Source organism: Anoplophora glabripennis, unplaced genomic scaffold, assembly GCF_000390285.2.
Source record: "Anoplophora glabripennis isolate ALB-LARVAE unplaced genomic scaffold, Agla_2.0 scaffold656, whole genome shotgun sequence".
NCBI lineage: Eukaryota > Metazoa > Arthropoda > Insecta > Coleoptera > Cerambycidae > Anoplophora > Anoplophora glabripennis.
Window position 1 is genome coordinate 183,130 of NW_019416929.1, and position 22,998 is coordinate 206,127.

Here is a 22,998-nt window from a genome sequence, read left to right on the forward strand (position 1 = left end):
GCTCGACCTTCTTCGTCGAGATCTCCCCCGCGAGCTCGTGTCCTAGACACCACGTCTGTAGGTCATATCCACCACAGATTCCAATCGTCAGAGAATATAGTGCGACCGGGCGTCGATAGCGACGATCCCCGTGAACTCCGTGCGTTCCTGCCGCGGAACCCGGTCAAGGGAACTAACATCCCAGATCACAGGTTGCGACATGGTTTCCAACGTGGAGCTCGATTAGAACTCCCGATGCCTCCACTGAGGACCCATGCCGACCAAACACAACATTCAGATCATATTCCACGACATGGCGCTCGACGTGGGGCTCGAAGTCCTGCTTCGACGTCTTCGCGGCGAGCTCATGTTGCAAATTCCCCGCACAATTCTCAAATATTAGGCACAAACGGTCATATATCGCGACATGGCGCCCAACGTGGAGCTCGATTAGAACTCCCGAGGTCTCCACCGAAGGCCCATGCCGTTGTTACCGATCCCATCGATCATACTTCTCGACAATAGGTATAGGCATTTCTTCACAGAAAAAAATTGATAAAGAATTTTTGGATGAAAATTGACTCGTTTACCCTTATACATTTTAATTCTAATTTTTCTCAAAAAAGGAAGGAAATAAGATGTTCAGGGATTTTTATCACATGATTTGTTTAAAGGGACATGAAAAATGAAAAAACCTCGGGGTGCTATTAAACTAGAGGGTTGAAATTGACGATAGGAGTGAAAATGCACTTTTGCAGTTTTTTAAATATAGCACAGAAACGAAGCAAACTTTCGGTATAGTTTATAGGAAAAATTTTGTAGAGAATTGAGTTTCCCATTTAAAAAATTTAAAAGAAAAACTTAATGCAAAAAATCGTTAATAAACAATTTTAAAAAAAGCAAAAAATAAGATTTGATATTTTATTACTTTTTTGAATATTTTTTCCAAACGGTTTTTCAAATTTCACATTAATATTTTTTAACTTTTTCCATTTGTTAACAAAAATAAAAAAATAAATTTCAACAGTCTGTATGTCGGAAACAAAGCATGATATATGTTTATATGAAATTATTTTCAGAAAAAAACTGACAACCACGTAAAATATTTCGTTCTTATTGCAGAATAAAAATTTTGTTTGTCTTTAAAAATGCGGTTGGCATTGAGAACTGGCACTTGTACAGGGTGCTCAGAAAATCGGTAAATATAAAAATCTTTCAAGAATAAACTCCCTTTGTTTTTAACTGTACAGAAATATGTTATTAAAGAAAGTTGTTTAGAATTGAAATTTATTATTAAAGTACAGTTTTGACGTATGACAAAATTTTTTTCTATATTTAATAAAATAATTTTTAATGGTGCAATTGGAAGTATTGGGATCACCCCAAAAAATTTACATTTATTCTTCCAAAACAGTTTTTCAAATTTCATCTTAATATTTTTAACTTTTTTCAGTTGTTAACAAAAATAAAAAAATTTAAATTTCAACAGTCTGTATGTCAAAAAAAACAAGCATGATATACGTTTATATGAAATTATTTTCAGAAAATAACTTTGACAACCACGTAAAATATTTCGTATTTATTATTAGGGACAGGTTCTAGATTAAGAGAGAAGGTTTCGAGGTATCTGGTCTTTTCTTTCGTGCTTATCTACCAGTGCGTTGTCTCCGCTGTTATTGCATACGTTTTAAAAAAGTGTTGAAACATCTTTTAAAGGTGAGTTTTAGTTTTAAAATATGGTGTGTCACAAAGCAAATTAAACGTCTTTCAGTAAGATAGTGGGTCTCATTGAATTTTTTCTTTTGTTCGTATTTTTAATCAAACACATCTTAATCACGTGACCTCTTTTCAGGCATCACTTACCGATACTAGTTACCTACGGGGAACCTGACAGTCTCAGTTTATCATCAGTCTTTGAAGTGATAGCATCATGGCTGCATCAGATATTCTGAAATATTTGTGTTACCAAATATATTCCCTACTCGGTGTTTTAAAACGATCATATAGTTAAGAAACCGCTAGAGATGGACTTCGGCAGTGTACGAAAGCTGTGCAAAATATAAAAAATCAGATGAAAACTGTAAAGACCATTGGGGAAAAGCAACATCTATTATCGACTCTGGCTCAAATCAAAAGCTTTCGTGCTCAAATTAAATATACACTAAAACATGGAGCTGGAACATCGGCGAGAAAGGAGATGGCAACAAACAGAGTAAAGTGGGATGACTCTGAAACGGCCTTAAATAGTCGCATCCGCACCGGTGTGATATCTAATTTAAAACACAAGGACCCCAAGGAGTTTCTCAAGGACAGCTTCGTACTCTTCAAGCGACGCATAACCAACGCATTGAAAGAGGAAGAAGCCGTCCAGGTGAATGCAGAGGACAATTCCGACTACAAAAAGCCGATAGAATTCTTGAGGAGCCAAAATATTTCACAACGAAGAATTCACCAATTTATGGCGATCTGGAGGTGTGGTTTCAAGAACACATAGTGACACCGATTTCTACGGAGCTCGATGAATTCCAAGAACTTAATAGTTAATAGTGTTAAAATTAAATTTTATTTGCAGTTTTTTTGCAATACCTTTTGCCACAATTGCAATATTTTGACGAAATTTCGTATATGGGGGTTTCGGGATGAGGATTATAAATTTGCCCACTGTTTTTTCGCATTTTGTAGAGGGCGCCACATACGAGCCTTTATTTTGATTTGAATGGTTCCAACTTTTTCGTGCTACACTTATGCGAAATTTGACTGAATATTTTTGTTCTCCTAATATTTTGACAAAAAATGTGTACTTTATGTGTAATTTATCGATTCATTCCGTTTTATCTTGCATCATGCATGACCGAATTTCCAAATTTAAAATCAGAGTTTTCCGAACTAGCCGACGATGAGTTTAATTTATTAACTAAAAAAGGCGTGTATCCATATGACTTCATGGATAGCTTTGAAAAATTTAATTTCCAGTCTGCCCGGAACAGCCGCACTTTTATAGCCGTTTAAAGGAGAAGAACATTTCAAGTAAACAGTTCGCGCACGCGCAAAAAGTTTGGAATACATTCAAAATTTGGGTGAGTACACGGACTTGTACATGATAACAGACATTTTACTTTTGGCTGACGTGTTTGAGCAGTTTCGAAGCAGTTGTCACAAGACATACGGCCTCGATCCAGCTAATTACTACACTTTACCTGGCTACACCTGGGACTGTATGCTGTTTAAGACAAGCCAGACTTTGGAATTGTTGATCGATATCGATATGTTAATGTTTATCGAACGAGGTATTCGCGGCGGATTGAATCAATGCTCTAAACGTAAAAGCGCGGCTAATAATAAGTATCTTCCAAATTTCGACCCCAGTAAACCGATAAAATATTTAGCATATTTCGACATCAACAATCAATACGGTTGGGCCATGAGTCAGTATTTGCCATATGGAGGGTTCGAGTGGGTAGATTCCAACATCGACGTCACCAACGTATCACACATCGTCTGTAGGCTATTTGCTTGAAGTAGACCTTGAATATCCGGCTCATTTACATGACACACATAAAGATTTGCCACTATGCCCCGAAAATAGCGCTCCTTCCGGATGCAAAAATTTTAAACTTTTGGCAACTCTTCATAACAAGACGCGGTATGTTATCCATTATAGAGCTTTAAAACAAGCATTAAAGCATGGGCTTAAGCTTACAAAAATTCACCGCGTACTAAAATGTAATCAGTCTCCATGGCTTAAGTCTTACATTGATCTGAATACGGCATTACGTCAGACGGCTAAAAACGACTTTGAAAAAAATCTATTTAAGCTTATGAATAATGCCGTGTTCGGAAAAACGATGGAAAATGTAAGAAAACACTCGTTAAATTGGTTAATAAATGGGATGGGCGTTATGGTGCGGAGGCCTTAATCGCGAAGCCAGAGTTCAAGGCTGCCACAATTTTCAATGAAAATTTGGTGGCTATAGAACTCAACAAGTCAGAAGTCATCTTCAACAAACCTATATACATTGGGATGTCGATTTTGGACCTAGCCAAAACTACCATATATGATTTCCATTATGATTATATGGTGCCCGAGTTAGGTGATGACTGCTCAGTCCTTTATACCGACACCGACTGCTGATATATGAAATCGCCGATAAAGATGTCTATGAAGTCATGCGTCGCGATTGTCACACCAGGTTCGATACAAGTGATTACCCTGCAGACAATAGGTATAACATCCCTCAAGTTAATAAAAAAGTCTAGTCTTCACGATGACTCAAGAAAAAATAGCCTTGAGTCCACACGACGATAAGCGATATTTAATAAAGGGATCGTATGAGACGCTGCCATGGGGGCACTACAGTATTATGGAACAATGGTTCGAGAACATTCTGCTGATGTATGTTGAAGAGCTACATGCGTATAGTTGCCCTATTATTATATCTATGAATGTAGAGTGCTCATAATTTATATATATTTAACGTGTTTATGTGTTTTTATTATTACAGCCTGCAACCTGTTTTTTACTGCTACAGACCTGTTTTCTACAGCCTGCAACCTGTTTTTTACTGCTACAGCCTGTAACCTGTTTTTTACTGCTACAGACCNCATATTAAAGTTTCATTACCCCATATATTTTATAGTGAGTGGTGGTTTTGTGTATGAATTTGGATAAAAAAAGGTAAGTCTTTAAACCATAATAAATTTAAAGTAATTACTTTTACCCACAGAGAATATTTGGTTGTCGAATTATTTTATTGAAAATATTTAATGTTTTTTTTGTGTAAAGATAGTGTCGTATTCCACCCTTCGAGCGAGCTTCAGGAATTCAGAACACCCCGTATATTCATAGAAGTCATAATCTTGTACCTACGGATATGCCGGAGACCGCTGAATTGAAAAGGAGGCGAAACAATCATATTCACCTACCTTTTCANACAGACCTGTTTTCTACAGCCTGCAACCTGTTTTTTACAACCTGCAACCTATTTTTTACTGCTACAGATATGTTTTCTACAGCCTGTAACCTGTTTTCTACAGCCTCCAATCTGTTTTTTACTGCTATAGATCTGTTTTCTATAGCCTGGAACCTGTTTTTTACTGCTACAGATCTGTTTTCTACAGCCTGCAACCTGTTTTTTACAGCCTGCAACCTATTTTTTACTGCTACAGATCTGTTTTCTACAGCCTGCAATCTGTTTTTTACTGCTACAGATCTGTTTTCTATAGCCTGGAACCTGTTTTCTACCAAACGGCTAACAAAGGCTTAGCTTTGTAGCTGTCAGGATTTCTATTTAATTTTTTTTAATTTTTTTTTAATTTTTTTAATTTTTTGTCCATCACGCTGAGGATTATGTCTGAAGATAACGACAAGATGACGATTGCGCAGGCGCGTCTGAAGGCATATCAGCTCAATGTCTGACGACGACAATACCTAACGTAAAGCTTAGCTAAGATGATAATGATGGGAGGTGACAACACACTGAAGGCGTAACAGCTCGGCCACCTAAAGACAAATAAAATGATGCAATCGCCTGGAAATGATTGGTAAGTTACTGAATTATTCCCATATTATATAGCTTGTTGATAATGTCACTACAGAGACGATGTTTTTTAGTCAAACGACACTCTTCGATATAATAGCGTAAATCATTTACAACTTTGTCGGGATCGTCTCCGCTCTTTCTCTCTCTCATTCTAACATATCTTTGCTGTTCTCACAATATGTTTCTAATTGTGTTTTACGTAACGATTATCTGGATAATCGTCAACACCACACACATGTTAGACCTTTTACTTCTTTTTTTAAATAACCTTCTAATTTTATTTTGAATTTTCAGGTAGTTCCAGAGAACCCGTGCTGAACGAATAGGAGGCTGGATACGACGAGGCCAGGTATGTGTACTTCTATAATCAGAGTTTTATCGTTGTCGTATTTGGTTATTAAAATTTATACCTTTCCAACTCTGCTCTCAATTTTTTGCGTACATTTTCATTATTACCTCGTGTACCTATCAAGGCTCTTTCTTCTTTGTTGTCATGGCAACACCCGCATTAGCTCCTCGCAAGTACAATACAAAACAAACATTAACTTATCATTTATTTTGGCTGCTAGCACAGGGGGTGATAGAGATCTTAAGGCGTAAGAATCTTACATTTTATAAACCCTTGTGTCTCATTCAAATTTATACCGCTGCATTCTTTACCACCTATGGGGACTTGCCGAATTTACAGACCCAGTGTACAGACTGCAGACTTTCTTCGCACATCTATTGCAGCTTCAGACATCGGCTAATACCGGTTTTGTTCTGTAATGGTGTTCCAGTAAGAACGGATCCCACATACAATTTTTTCAACTCGTATATAAACTATTACATTTCTTCTCGGTGTCAAATTACATTTTTTTGCTAACTCAGCAGGAAATGGTGTCAGATTATAATTATCAATGAATAACTGTGTAACAATATTTTAGCTGACATCAAAGAGTTAAGTGACCTGTACAGTTCAACGGAATTCACCGTATTGTCGTATTACTGTGTAAGTTGCAAAAATTTGATTTTTTAAGTATTGTTACTTCTGCTCTTTCTCGCCACAAGGTGAAAATTCTGGTTTGAAGGTGATACCATTCTTAACATTTTTATGTTCTTTACCAAGGCATCATCATCAACTTCTTGCAAATAATCTCCAGCTATATTTCCAGACATCGGTTAATACCGCGCTTTGTCTCCTCTATACCCAGACCTCTATCTAATTCCTCCAATATCTTTTTTTTTACTTTACAGACATTAGCCTCTATGAGATTATATTTTTATGCCTTCATGGCTCTGTCACCCTATTTTTCCAGCACCTTATCTTCCAAAAGTTTCGTCCGTCCCAAATGTTTCTTATTGGTGCTATACGTTTTGCGGCGCTTTAGAGTTACAGACTCTAGAAAACATGTGCATTCTTAGTACTGCACTCTCCCACCGAAACCTCCAGATCTCTGATGTTTTTCTACGTTTTTTTTCCATTGGTACCGAATCCCTCCTAATGTTTTTTCAACGTTTTTTAAAGCCATTTCTTCGCTTTTTTCTTACAGAATATCAGATGAACTCAACTCGGTCATCGATCCCACCCATATCCTCAATGCCCAGATCTCTAGCATGGATCTAATTCCTCCAATATCAAGGTCTCTTAACAACGTTATTCTCTCTCTCTATCGTTCTGTCTTCATATCCAATGGCTCTATTTGTGTTTTAGATACAGACGCTCCGGGATGTATTTCAACGAGTGAAATATTCCATAATATGAATCATATCCTCTTTTCTCAAGTATGTTCCAGATATATATTTCCGTACATATTTAATGAAAGCCATTACATTTTTCGATTTCCAATACCTGACTCTCTGATCGGGTTAACTGTAGTTTTCTATTCGGAATCATTTATAGTTAGTATTATAATTTTCTAATCGAACCTTTTGATTATATTCGAAAGAAAAACGTAATATGTAAATTGAAATATTGTGTTTCACATAACAAAATTGTGAATATGTCACAACTAAACAATGTAATCACAGCTTATTAATCCTGACACAAAAATATATATACAGGGTGTCTGAACTGCTTCCAAAAGTTTCGCCCGTCCCATATATTTCTTATTGGTGCTATACGTTTTGCGGCGCTTTAGATTTACAAACTCTAGAAAACATATGCATTCTTAGTACTGCACTCTCCCACCGAAACCTCCAGACCTCTGATGTTTTTCTTCGTTTTTTTTTCATTGGTACCGAAGCCCCCCTGTTTTATTTTCAACATTTTTTAAAGGCATTTGTTCGATTTTTTCTCAGATGTACTGAATTCGACCATCGAACCCATCCAAATCCTCAATGCCCAGCAGAAATCTTCCATTACCGGTAGTTGAAGTATAAAGTGTTTCTTTATTATTTCAGGTAGTTTGTTTCAAGGCTATTTTTGCTGAAGTCATAGTGAAGACTGCATGTTTTTCTGATTTTATTAAATTTTGATTTATATATTTATTTTTGAAATTGTCTACACACTCGAGGTTGTTCATATCCAATGGCTCTATTTGTGTTTTTTACACTTTTCAATAATTTTAATGAACTTCTAACATGTAACAAATACTATCGATTCCAAGTCATAGAAAGCCGTTGTTGTTGCCTGAATTAAAATCTCTACACCCATAATACTTATAATTAGTACACATACTGAGATTTTTTCTCATTTCGTGCCTCTCCTCTAGGTACCTACATTCTTCAAGCCACTTCAGAAACAGCAGCAACAGTCTACAGGACGTTCTTGAAGAAGCAACGGTGAAGCGACCACTCTACAAGTATATTTGTTCAATGATTTGTGAATTTGTGAGTAATATGCCATACTCGTTTAAGCTGTGGTTCCTTGGAAGTGTGCCTTGTAAGTTTGTATGAGGTCTTACAAACTTACTTTATTTGTTGTTTTTATTAACAGAACAGTAACTTTGATATTTGTTTCATATACCCTCTCAATTTCTGGCGAATGAACCCCGGATAACATTTGTTATCTCTCTCTTTCTCTCTCGTTCTAATTTTAAACTAGTACCTATTGAATCTGAATTTTTAACAACTTTAAGAAGCAGTCTTAATAAACGGTGTACACATACTGAGATTTTCTTTCTCATTCCGTGCCTCTCCTCTAGGTACCTACATTCTTCAGTCCACGTCAGGAGCAGCAGCAGCAGCAGCAGCAACAGTCTACAGGATGTTCTTAAAGAAGTGACAGCGAAGCAACCACATGACAACTCTGAGATTTTAAAAGGTTTTTATATCTGTTGGTTTGTTCCTTAATACGTTCTCTGTCAGACCTAGGCTGAACTTTTGCTTTTTCAACACAATTTGATATTTAAAAGAATAAGTTTAAAGAATAAGTTTACGAATAACAGGGTTAAAGGACGAGCCAGATAAAAATCTAAATGATGTTGTAAATAAATTAATAAACAAAAAGTTTAAATTGAATTTAGATAATTCAAATTTTGACTGCATATATCGTCTTCGCGGGAATAACAATAAGCGGCCAGTGATTGTCAAATTTAAAAATTATGAAGATAAACATAGTGTAATGAAAAATAAAAATACTCTAAAAGACTCTGGATTGTTCTTCTCTGATGATCTTACATCATTTAATGCGTCACTACTTAAAAAAGATATGGCAAGAATAAGGCGTGGTCATTGGGTGGAAATTTGTATTGCAATAATGGAGAGGGAAAACGGAAAATTATAAGTGTAAAAGATTTGGACTATGAAGATAATATTCGCGAAAAATAATTTACTTTGTTGTACATGAAACGTTTCTGTTGTTTTTGTTACTTAACGTAGGATGGTAAGGAATTTACATTTTGTATCTTTTTCATTATATATACTTAGTTGAAAATTATTAAAATAACTGTTTTTGCTTAATGAATACTGTTAATAATAATTTAGTTTTAGCACATTTGAACATACATTCACTTGTTCCTAAGATCGATTGTTTAAGGCAGCATGTTTTAAAGAATAAATATGATATATTGTGCCTCACAGAAACTTGGCTTACAGGTGCTATAAACGACTTTTTCATTCTAATAGAAGGCTATAATCTAATTAGGCAAGATCGTACAACTGGGAAAGGAGGAGGCGTGAGTATTTATATCAAGAATTCTATACCGTTTACAGTTATAAAAACTGATAAGTTTCTAGAGTAATTATGGATTAAAATTACAATTAAACAAAAGCAGTATGCGATAGGTGTGATTTATAAACCCCCCAAGTTCTCAATTAATGAATTTACCAACTCCTTTGAAACAAACTTTTCAGATTTGCTACTTGGTTGTGATGAGTTATTCTGCCTAGGTGATTTTAATGTTGATATGTTAACTGATACAGTTGCATCTCATAAATTGAACTCATTTTTTGAGACATTAAATTTGTATCAGCTTGTTGACTCACCGACTAGAATCACACCCACGACAGCTACTCTACTTGATTTAATAATAGTTACTAGTGCAGAATTAATAGAATCAGTTACAGTTCTTTCTGTTGATAATATGTCTGATCATGAATTAACGTATTGTACCTTAACAATTCCTCGTAAAAATGAGCCTGAAATTAAAACCATGCGATGCATTAAACATTTTAATTACGATCAGTTTGTTTTGGACTTGAGAGCTATGCCTTTGGAAATTATTTTTGATATTGATGATGTTAATGATAAATTGGCTTTCATGAATTGTAATTTACTTGAACTTTTTAATAAGCATGCGCCTTTACGAACTATAAGAATTACAAAAAATTATAGTCCATGGATTACTGATAATATTCGCTTATTGATATCGCTTAGAAATAAAGCTAGGAGTCGATGGAGGGTTAGTAAGAATGTAAACCATTATAATTATTATAAAATGCTGAGAAATTATACCACTCTTGCATGCAGGCAGGAAAAAAAGGCCTATTTAGAACATAAACTGAAGTCTGATGGTGTCAACACTATTTGGAAAAAGTTAAAACTCAATTCGCGTAAACATGAAACTTGTATGCCTAAGAATTTACAGGATGTAAATAGCATTAACAATTACTACTGCGCAGCTGTCCCTAAATTACCTGGTGATCAAAATACAATTAATTATTACTTGAACCATACGATTAGGGAAAACATGGAACACTTTAAATTTTCTACTGTCACGGAAGATAAAATACAGAAAATTTTATACAATATTAAAACCAGTGCTCAAGGCCAAGACAATCTAAATATTAAAATGTTGTTATATTGCTGTCCTTTTATAATTCCATATTTAACTCATATTATCAATACCTGTCTTTTAAATAGATTTTTCCCGGATTCCTGGAAAGTGGCTGTCGTAAGGCCTATTCCTAAAATGAATAATCCTCAAGATTTCAAAGACCTGCGTCCTATAAGCATATTGCCAACAATGTCAAAGGATTTAGAACGGGTAGTCGACTTACAAATTCGGGAGTATGCAAATAAATACAATATAATACCACAATTTCAGTCAGGTTTTAGACCTCAGCATAGTTGCGAGGCCGCTTTAATGTACGATATTTTGAGAGGTTTAGATGAAAAAAAAGTAACTGTGTTGACACTGATTGACTTCTCTAAGGCGTTTGATACGTTGAATTATGAAGTCCTATTTGCTCTTCTTAAATATCTTGGTTTTGCTCATTGTACTATTCAATTTTTTCGCAACTATTTTAAGAATAGATAGCAGTGTGTCAAAATAGGAGATAATATATCTACCCTCCTGGAAATAACATCGGGTGTTGCGCAAGGTTCAATTATAGGCCCTTTGCTTTTTATGCTGTATACTTCCACTATCGATCAAGCAATTGATAAATGTAAATTCCATCTTTACGCTGATGACACTCAAATATATCACACTTTTCAACCACATGACTATAATCTGGCTCTAAATGAAATAAATAATGGCATATCTAACATAATGAAGTGGGCACAGAATCATAGTTTAAGCATAAACCCCAAAAAACATCAGTTTTAGTATTTGCTCAAAAAAAGATACAGAATATTTTAGAACAGCGCATACGTATTAAATTTGATAATCAAGAGATTTCACCTGTTAGTAACGCAAGAAACCTAGGACTAATCATGGATTCGTCGTTAAAATTTAAAATACATATTAATAATAATATACGTAGCGCTTATGCGAATCTAAAGATGATCTATAATCGCAGACATTATATTAATAAAAGAGTTAAAATTCTACTTTGCGAGTCACTTGTTTTGTCAAGATTTAATTTTTGTGATATCATTTATGGCCCTTGTATTGATTATAGAGATGTTAATAGAATTCAAACGGTTCAAAATGAATGCCTTAGATTAATATTTGCTATCAGAAAACGACAGAGTATCTCTCACAAGCTAAAAGAGGTTGGATGGCTAAATATGTCCGATCGCAGACAGCTACATGCTGCTTGTAAATTTCATAAAATAATAAATTTAAAAGCTCCTCAGTATTTATATGCAGAAATCAAGTTTAGAGGCGATGTTCATAACATTAACGTTAGATTTAGAGGAAGACTGACGCCTCCTTCTCACCGTACAGAATTGTTTAAACGATCTTTCTCGTACCAAGTGTCTAAAATATATAACAATTTGTCAAAGGTCTTAAAATTGGAAACGGTTTATCGCTTCAAGAAAGTTTTTAAGAAGAAGTTGCTTGATAGCCCCAGTTAAAACATGCTCCTTACAATATATTATCAAATGTGTTCCTAGTTAAAATTTTTGTACTTTTTTATTTGTTTTTTGTAATGTTCAATTTATTCGCTGTACCGCATCATTTAATGTTATTGCTTTTGTGTGTGCTTAAGATTAATATCAGAAGTTGTGTTGCATACAACCAGCTGATCTTCGGCATTTTCTTCTTTAATTCGCTGATATAATAGTTAACAATAGTTCTTTTTTTGTTTTAATGTATATCATTTAAAGTGAATTATGAAGAAATAAAGTCCTTTATTATTATTATTATTATATATACAGGGTGTCTCGAAATTAGGGGGTAATATTTCTACAGGGTGTTCTATGTCGAAAAAGATTATTTTTTCTTTATATAAACGTGGGTACAGAAATTCTCCTTTAGGAAGTTATAGCCACTTAAAGGGGCCACTCTGTTGATGTTTTTTTCTAAATAACTCCGACACCACTTGAGATAGATTTATGAAATTTGGTAACTAGCTTAACTCATATGTGCTTAGTCCGCTACTAAAACGAAATTTTAAAGCATAAAAAAGTTATGGTAAATTTTATCCCCCTGGAACGTATGTGATGAAAATTTGTAAATTTCATTTTACAATTAGTAGCGGACTAAGCATGTATAAGAGTTAAGCTAGTTACCAAATTTTATAAATTTATCTCAACTTATTTCGGAGTTATTTAGAAAAAACCATCATCAGAGTAGCCCCTTTAATTTTTGGACCCACGTTTACATAAATTAAAAGTAATCTTTTTTGGCATAGAACACCCTGTAGAAATATTGCCCCCTAATTTCGGGACACCTTGTAATAACTACAAGTCACGTGACCGCCGAGCTTAGGCTACCAACACTGCACGGCTGGTATTGTCAACTAAAAATCCCTAAATCTTAGCTTACTAATATTAATGATTTGTTTACAATGAACAACGACAAACCATCTACGCTCGAGATAATGTGATCGCCGATTGGTTGAATAGAATCTCGTACAAAATTACACCAATCACCTGCCAGTGAAACAGAATGTGTATTAATGTGATTTTGATCTTGTTTTAATAATTTTTAATTTTACCGAAATTTAATTGCCAACGTGAATGAAGTAAAATTACAATTCCCAACCAAATTACTGGTCACGTGGCTTGTAATAATTTCTGAGAAAAAAATATTTCTCCAACAAACTGGAACAATGGAAATTGGAGTTAAATTTCTTTNTTTGAAACGCAACAAATATAATAGCCACTTTTTACTTTATAACTGATATTCCATCCGATGGCATTTCTTCTCCATATTTATAGTGTATTTTTATAAAAATATATATGTAATGGTCTTTACACACACTCCTATAACTAAGGTATATATGAAGGGTTGAATTTACCATTCAGTAACAATCTAACAACAATTCCATTCTCCCGTTTTCTCTTTGAATATAAAATTTAATATCAATCAGACAACTCGTATATAAGTTACAAGAGTTGTGTTATTTAAAAAAAACATCCGGTAGATGTACAAATATGCGCATGTCTGTCGCCTGGATTTGGTATACGTGGCTGATGCTTTTACGTTAGCTGGCGTCAGTGACACAGCTATTTATTTCAAACCGTTAGCGAAATATAAGATATCTTGTGCTAATGCGCATGTTTTTTCGTTCAAGAGACCTGAACGGAGCTGTGTTTGAATTTCTCATCTTAAGATTATGAAATTTCACACTAATAGTTGAAATATTTTTAGCATCAATATATCAACCACAGCGTTCCTGTTCTTAAATGCTACGGTGGTCTAGAGGTAACGAACTCGATTTGGAATCCAAAGGTTGGGAGTTCGAATCTCAGAGAGAGCAAAACTTTTTTAATTTAAATAAAATTCGTAACCAACTTTAAATTTACCGCCAATTGCAGTTCATTGACCTCCCTTATAGTATTTGAATTTTAAATTTACCGCCAACTGCTGTTTGGAGTTCATTGACTTCCCTATCGTGACTGGATTTTAAATTTACCGCCAATTTGCCGCGCTCTGATTGGTCGAGGGGCGTGGCCTAAAAGTGGAGTGGAGGGTGTAAAATTCACCAAAAATTTGCAAATTAAACCTTCATAAGAAAATACATGGGATTTTGTCACAGAATGAACATAGCCTATCTACTCACCACGGTGGAGGAGTCAGTCGCCGTTGCCGTGCCAAGTGACTGGTAATTCCACCAGGGTATATTTTTTCGTCATCACACCCGATGCCGATGAGACATCTCAAAACCGACTCCGCATCACAGCGTGGATGTCGGCCCCCGAAATTAGACCGATCGTTCCAGAGACGACTCCGATGAAAAACATCGGGTTTCGCATTCCTTTCCAATTCTTCAGCGACGCGGCTAATCGCCCCCGGGTCTGCCACCAACGCGCTCAGTAGCCACTGCAGCGACGACAGCAACCCGTCGACGAACCCCGGCGCGCTCCAGGAATAACTGTTGGAAATGGTATCAAGGAATTTTACCGATGTTTACATTGGGTTCAAGGACGTTGTCGCTCATAACATCCGAACCACTTGAGCGATCTGGTTCAAAATTTAATGCAGCACTCTTCAAGTTGCTGGCATTGCCGTATTAAAATTTTGTCCGAATCATATGAGCAATAACGCCGTTATACGGGGAAACGTGGATTTTACGCTTACCGCGTTTTCAGCCGTTCCGCCCATACGATCTCGGCCGAACTCCAAAACCACCATAGAGCTTCTCTATGTGGACATCACTTCCAAGTTCGGACCGAATCGTGGGACGACTAACGGCCAGCTAATCCAAAACAGGATTCTACGTTTTCTTAGTTTCCGCCGGAAGTGTCTGCACGATCTCGGCCGAACCTCAAAATTGCGGTACCATACCGTTCATTCATACCGTTTATCATCCCCGAAAATATTGCGACGATCCATCCAGGCATAACCACCCGGTAAGCTCTTTTATGAAGACGAAGAAAATTTCAACAAAAGACCATCTTCCGAAAATCTTTTCGCTTCGGCGATGCGATTCCCGTCCTAGACCACCCGGGAGCCGAATTTCCGACAATCGAAAAAATTCCGATTGTTGCGACGTTAAGGACTTTCTGACTCCTGGGTAAGATGCAGACGCTGATGCCGAAAATCGATGTCCAGACTTTTGGAAAAAATCCAGAGAGGCCTGAGGGGGAAGGTGTCCAACAGCGGAGGCGTTTTTGTAATTTCATTTTGGCGGACAGGACAAGGGTGCTCTGCCAAAAGTATGGAGATTCGAGGATAATTACAAAATCACCAGAACGTCGACCCACACCGTCCGCAGTATATTATCGGGAGCAACTAGTATAAAACTGTCGTATTCCAACCTTCGAGCGATCTTCAGGATTTTCGAACCCCCTGTATACACCCAGACATCGTTCCGTATCCATGAACATGCCTGCGGCAATCAGATTGGAAAGGAGGCAAATTCACCTACCTTTCCAATTTAATCAGAAAAGCCACCACGGTCGGAAGTCCCGCCGCCGTTGCCGTGCCAAGCGACGGGTAATTCCACCGCGGTACATTTTCCACCATCGGACTCGATGCCGTCCGAGACCGATTTCCGCGACTGCGCATCTCAGTGCGGACCTCGCCCCATAAAATAATACCGATCCCTAAGGCGATAGCGCTGCCGAAGTCTAAGACCAATTTCACCGATGTTTCCAATATCACCCACATCGCGGCCGATCTCACCTGGGTCTGCCATCCCTACACTCAATATTTACTGCAGCGACCCTCGCAACCTGCAGACGAATCCCGGAACTACCTCGAGACACCCACATTTAGTAGAATCAGTGTTTCTACAAGACTTCAGAGCAAAAGAGCTTTCTCTGACATTGTCGTATAGGGTAAGATGTATCCCTGCGACGCGATATCCAGTGCTACGAGAATTGGTGCCCTCGAAGATACAACTAATAAATCAGATCGTGATTTTATGATCAAGACTGAGCTGGACGAGACCTCGTCCTCATCCGGAGAGTCCAGCGGTTTCACGGACTGCCCTCACGCCTGTTTGCCGGCGAATATTCTCCCGACACTCCGGGTGAAAGAGGAAATGGCCTTTATCGCCAACGCTATCTCGATGCTGCGTGGAGAGGAGCCGAAGGTGGTAGCTCGTGGAAGTACGTGGCACGGCAACGTCACAGCGCCGTACAGGCTGAGGTCCGCGGCTACACGAGTTACCGATACCACATCGAGTATCCCTCAGGACGTGCCTACGAAGACGAGTAGCACTCGAGAGTTACCACGAAGTGGGTCACCCTTAAATACTCGGGACGAGGTTATACCTATATACCAATTGGTAGGGTCCGGGGAATGCCATGAGCCCGACCACGGTTCACGGTCCGGCCCCAATTTTGGACGATCTCCGATTTCGGGTGTCCCGGAATGTGGAGACGTTGGCACGGACCATCCAGTTCAATTAGCATTCCTACGAAATGGCACTCAGCGGGAGCAATACGCATCTCGTTCGGGTTCCATACCATGCGAAAACCCCTTGGCCGACCATGTTGTAGCTGATATGGCCGGCTCATTTCACCTAAGCAATTCTGGTACCTCGCCCGTCAGCTCTCATGATTTCCCTCAAACTTTTGATCACCGCCTAAGTGGTCAATATTTAGAAAGTCTAACTCGGCATGGCGCTCGAAGTGGGGCTAGAACATCTTCATCGAGATCTCCCCCACGAGCCCGTGTCCTAGACACAACGTCTGTAGGCCATATTCACCACATGCCGCAATCAATCGAGCATCTACCTCGACATGGCGCCCAACGTGGAGCTCGGACACCCGTATCGATGTCTCCGCCGCGAACCCCTGTCGCTGAAACACTACACAATGATCGTCTATCTCGACAAAACCGCGCTAGACGCATGAACCATTTTCTATATTGCATTTAATATATATTCGCATACAAACTGTCTGCTAATTCAAAACTTTGTATTTGCTGAAATAAAGTTCTTTTAGAACGTGCCCCCGAGTTTCTGATGTAAGAAAACCTGTACAACAGATTAAAGATCTTTAGAGCCCTCAACTTTTAGGCTCGCTTCTCGAGTACAGTCGAGGCTGCTCACCTCAGACGAAGACCTGTTTAAGGTAATCAGAGCCCTATTGCTCCTACTCGTTTACGAGTTAGTCCGTCGCGGTGCCTTTTGCCCGATGCTACACTCTTACAAGAGGAAGACCCGATTCGATAGCCAGCGGCTCTGTCGAGACCCCGCATCGCAATCGAGCTGCATTCAGGCTCCTTCGAGACCTGCCATACCGTCGAGACTGCCAACCTCCGACGAAGACTTTACGAGGTACATGGCTCCGTTGAGACCTATATACCGTCCGGGGCTGACCACCTCCGACGAAGACCCTGCTCGATTGCACAGGCTCTGTCGAGACCCTGCATCGCACAGCGATACACATAGGCTCCATTGAGACCAAACCTCCAACGAGGTCCCTCATCGAGGCAGTTCTACCTCGCCATACGCGGCAGCCTCAAAATTAAGAAGCAACCCCGCTTCCAAGGCTCCTTTGAGAGACCTTACTTTTCCGTAGATTCAGTGTATCTATCAGAACTTCAGAGCAAAGCTCGCTCTGACATTGCCGGACGGGGTAAGATGTATCCCTCTGATGCGACCCTCCGACGAAGACTTTGATTCCGACTGTGCCGGCTCCATCGAGAGACCCGCACCTCGGTACAAAGTACACACATAGGCTCCTACGAGACCTACAATTCAGACTCCATTGAGATCTGCAAATCCGAGGCAATCTTCCTCGTCAAACTTCTAGGCGGTCACTCGTCGAGGCAACCTTCCTCGTCAAACCCCTACGAGGCATTTACTTTGTGACCCACGGGCACAAAGCAATAGTACGCACGTTATTGTGGCGGCGTACTTCCAAATTTAGTAAAGAAGTTATCCTTACTTCTAGGGCTCCCTCGAGAGACCCACATTTAATAGTAGAGTCAGTGCTTACTACAAGACGTCTACAAGACTTTCGGAGCAAAAGAGCTTGCTCCGACATTGTCGTACGGGGAAGATGAACCCCTGCGACGCGACTTCGATATCCAGTACTACGAGGATTGGTGCCCTCGAAGAATCACAAAATAAATTAGATCGTGATGGATAATCAAGACTGAGCTGGACGAGACCTCGTCACCCCCACATGGAGAGGCCAGCAGTTACACGGACTGCCCTCACACCCGTTTGTCGGCGAATGATCTCCCGACATTCCGGGTGAAAGAGGAAATGGTCTCCATCCCCAACGCTATCTCGATGCTCCGTGGAGAGTCCGGGAGAGTACGCAGCACGGCGCAGCCCCAGTGCCCTATAGGCCGAGATCCGCTGCTATGCGAGTTACAGATGCCGCCTCGAGCACCCCTCAAGACGCACCCATGGAGTCAGATAGCCCCCATGAGTTACCACGTTATGGGCCCCCCATAATTACTCGTTCAACCTACGTACCATCTGGTAGGGTCTGGAGAATCCCATGCATCCGACCACGGGTCGCGGCCTAGCCTCAATTTTGGAAGATCTCCGAACTCGGGTGTCACGGATCGTAGAGCCGTCGGCACGGACGACCCAAAGGAAACAGAATTACCATGCGAAAACCCCTTCGCCGACCATGTTGTAGCAGATATGGCCGTCTCATTCTATCTAAGTAATTCTGGTACTTCGCACACACGTCCCCATGATTCTCCAACAACAACAAACGATCATCTTTCACGACAAATTCATTTTAATAACACAGTCACACAAAAAAGTTGTCTACTTTTCATGCGACATATGTTATCCGTAGTATTTTCACCTCCTGATCACGAATCCGGTGTCAAAATTGAACATCGCAGGAATTTCCGAACCTCAAAAAACATGTCAAGAATCGCAAAAATTCACGAAAAAGTGCTAGGAAAAACAAAAAAAAATTCTATAGCAAATGTTCATTTATATGGTCGAAATTGATGGTTCTTTTTCTAACCTCAAAAAACAGGTCAATTAAGGTCAGATCTGATCTCTTGAATTTTGCAAAATTGACCTCGGATCCGTGATCAGCGACCCCTAAAACCCCCGTGTACCAAATTTGGCGCAAATCTATTATTTTTTGAAAATTCGTGATATCTGACCTTAATTGACCCGTTTTTTTAGGTTAGAAAAAGAAGCATCAATTCCGACTGCGGATTCACGTGAACCATATAAATGAACATTTGAATATAGAAAAAAAATGCTACTTTTCCTAGACCCTTTTCGTGAATTTTTGCTATTTTTGACCTGTTTATTGAGGTTAGGAAATTCCTGTGATGTGATAGCTCAATTCTAACACCGGATTCGTGATCAGGAGGCAAAACTACTACGGATAACATATGTCGCATGTAAAGTGCAGACAACTTTTTTTGTGTGTGGTTGTGTAATTATTATCAAATTGATTCCTCATAATTTGTGCTGCTAAATGTTAAATAGAAATAAATACTTATATACAAATCGGTACCACCGCGATTTTTTACGAAAGCCGTTTGGTGATTTTAAAAAAACATCATGGCGGTTCCAATATAGCGTCCGCAATCATGGAAAATTCTGTTTAATGAGCAATATTGATAGATAAGAAACATAAAAATACTGTATTGTAGACTGAATCACCATATTACATTTTTGGGGTTGCTGATTTCGAATTCAATATTCATTAAACCCCATCTGGTCACTGTTCGTCCCTAATCTTAAAAATACTTCAAATCGTTGAAATAATACGTTTCTACGATGAGTAACACAGTCTAACCACCACAATTTATGTTTTCGGGATCGCTGAAACCAATTCTGATATCAATATAACTTCAACTAGTCAGAGTTCGTGCCTAACCTCAAAAAAGTAGCACAAATTTCTAAGATTACACTTTTCTACGTTTAGGAATGAAGTGTAACCAACATATCTTTATATTTTTGGGGTCACTGAACCGAATTTCTACATCCGTTTGAACCTAACTAGCCATTAGTCGTACCTAACCTCAAAAAATATTCAAAATCACTAAAATGACACTTTTTCTGGTTGAGTTATAAAGTCTGATCACAATATCACCAAAATCGCTTATAATCTATTACAGGTAAAGAAATTAAAGTTGATTATTATCGGCATTCGATAGAGTTTTTAAATACGAAGCCTTTGACACGTCGAACGTCAATATTGATGCATTTTTATTCTGGGCGGCCCACTGTGCCCGTTGACGTGAAACGCCCGATATATATATATATATATATATATAAGATGTCCCGAAATTCATGCAACAAAATTTGGTCATAGATTATTAAGACAAATTTAGGGCCCATATTTTTTCTTTTTGACAACTGGCCCCCTCTTTCGGAGTTACAGCCCTCTGAAATCTGCCCCTAAGAAGTATTTTTTATATCTCAAAACCATATTATACGAGAATTACTAAATTTGGTACACAGGGGTTTTATGACATTGTGTTTCTCGCCATGTTTTTGGCGAGAAACCCCCTTAAGACACTTTTTCGTGGTCCCCCTTGTCTTTGGAAACAGAAAAATTTGGTTGCAAATTTGATTTTTTTTTTTAAATTATTAATTAGCTTTATACCATTGAATTTAGAAACTTTTTTGTCTCTTGATATTTGTTTCGTAAAACGCAATGTTTTTGAGGAAAATGGCGAATCACGATATGCATTCGATAACATTTTGACATTTTTCTCGAAAACATTGCGTTTTACGAAAAAAGTATAAAGACAAAAAGTTTCTAAATTTAATGGCTTTTTAAGAAATTTAAATATGCCTAATTTTTTTGACTCCAAAGACAAGGGGGCACACGAAAAATTGTACCAAATTTAGTGATTCTCGTACAACAGGGTTCTGAGATATAAAAAAAAGATTATTCTTAGGGGCGCATTCAGGGGGCTGTAACTCCTAAAGAGGGGGCCACTTGGCAAAAATAAAATATACGGGTCCCCTAAATTTGTCTTGAGAATTTGTGACCAAATTTTGTTGCATGAATTTAGGGATACCCTGTATATATAATTTTTTTATTTGTAGTCACATTTTATAGCCACCATGTTAAAAAATGGCGATTTTTTTTTCCTCTTGGAAAATTAACTTGTGATCACGTGAAAAATAAAATTGGAAAATATATTGCTCCTAAAAATTTTTGATAAAATCTACTAAAAAAATCATTCTTCATAAAAAGTTTGCTTGTCCAGAAGCCCTTGGCAAGATAGTCATTTGTTCAATTTAATATACAAAGTGTTCAAAAATTTGGAAAAGGTAAAAACAGAGAAGAGTAAAGTACCTTAAATTTTAACACTACCAGAATTAGAAGAAGAACATTTGTAATATAGACAAAAAGCGTATTTCCGCTCACTCAACAATTCTAGTCCACAATTGGCTTACAGAAAATTTCAAGAGAAGTGGATAGGAAGATATTGTCCTATTTGTTGGCCAGCAAGGTCCCCTGACTTGTCGCCGCTTGATTATTTACAGAGAACCAGTGCAACACAATGTTGATTTCTTTAAAAGCAGGATAATTGAAGCTGTTACCCAAGTAAACGAAGAAATTATACATTCGACCTACGCAGCATTTAGAAAAAGATTGGAGATGTGTTGAACTTGGCGGACTTCATGTAGAATAGTTTTGTAATGGCGCGTACATACTAATTCTACTGTGTTCTCAAGATAAATGTTGTTTTTGAGGTCTTTGATCCCCCTGTATAAAAAATAAATTATTAATATCCAAACATGTGTATCTGTTTTTTAATAAAGCAATATTTTTAAATAGAATGGCTTCTCCGAAAGTATTAAAAAATAAATAAGAGTCCTAGAATATCCCAGAATGTCGAGTATAAACTAAAGGGTCATGCTTTCATATTTAAACATAAAATTTAATTCCAAGCAACTTTTCCCCAATACTTTTTCACGTAGCGCTAAGAATTAAGGTACTTTACTCTTTACTGTTTCTATCTTTTCCAAATTTTTGAACACCCTGTACATTAAATTGAACAAATGACTATCTTGCCAAGGGCTTCTGGATAAACAAACATTTTTATGAAGAATAATTTTTTTTGACAATTGAAATTTTGTATCCATTTCAGGTATAGGCAACCCGAACTAAGTATTGTAACTATTTTATAAAAAATAGTAATTTTATAAAAATGGTAATTTTTATAAAAATGGTAATTTTATAAAAAATGGTAATTTTTATAAGTATCGATCATATGACAATTAATTAATCAATAATTTTATAACAAATTATTTAACTATTTTTAATATTTACTATTCGGTTTTAACAATATTGTTCTGCATTTTCCACTTAATAAGGTACGATTGAAATGCAGCAATTTTAGTTGTTAATTAATTTTCTAAATGTTCGGATATTGCGTATATACAATTTTTTTGTAATTGTATAAAAAATTAATTTAAAAGTCATCTATTTTGAAATTTGAGAAATTTAAAGAAAATTTTTTTATTCATATTTTTTAAAATATTAATTATAAATTTTTCTTCTACATCATGTGTAAGTATTGAAACCGCAAAATTTTATCGTTTAATTTTGTCAGACAAGCAAAAAAATCGATAATTTTGTTCTCAGATTAATATTACATTTTTTTAAATAATGACGCTTTTGTCCGACAGTTGGTTATATATAACCAACCATGTTATCGTTAAATCGACATCTACGGGGCGTCGGACTGCAAGAACTTCTCAAGAATTTTGTCGGACAATAAGATACTTTTATTTCAAATCTTATTACCAAACCCTCCCAGAAAAATCAGCTTGCTGGTTGTCACCAACCATAATATCACCAAATCTACAT

The 22,998-nt window shown here is 37.5% G+C and overlaps 1 protein-coding gene and 1 long non-coding RNA gene across 3 annotated transcripts in view; both read left to right on the forward strand.

Annotated features, from left to right (window-relative positions):
• LOC111692026 overlaps positions 1 to 22,998 on the forward strand; it is a 66,012-nt gene that overhangs the window by 39,769 nt on the left and 3,245 nt on the right. The gene's annotated exons all lie outside the window — the stretch shown is intronic.
• LOC108910866 lies at positions 4,917 to 9,011 on the forward strand. 2 transcript variants are annotated; one of them, XR_001964478.2, is made up of 4 exons: positions 4,917 to 5,520; positions 5,814 to 5,868; positions 8,213 to 8,382; positions 8,645 to 9,011. It is a non-coding gene; the product is annotated as an uncharacterized LOC108910866 (long non-coding RNA). The 2 variants fall into 2 exon arrangements; XR_001964477.2 differs by lacking the exon at positions 8,645 to 9,011 and having other exon boundaries at positions 8,213 to 8,591.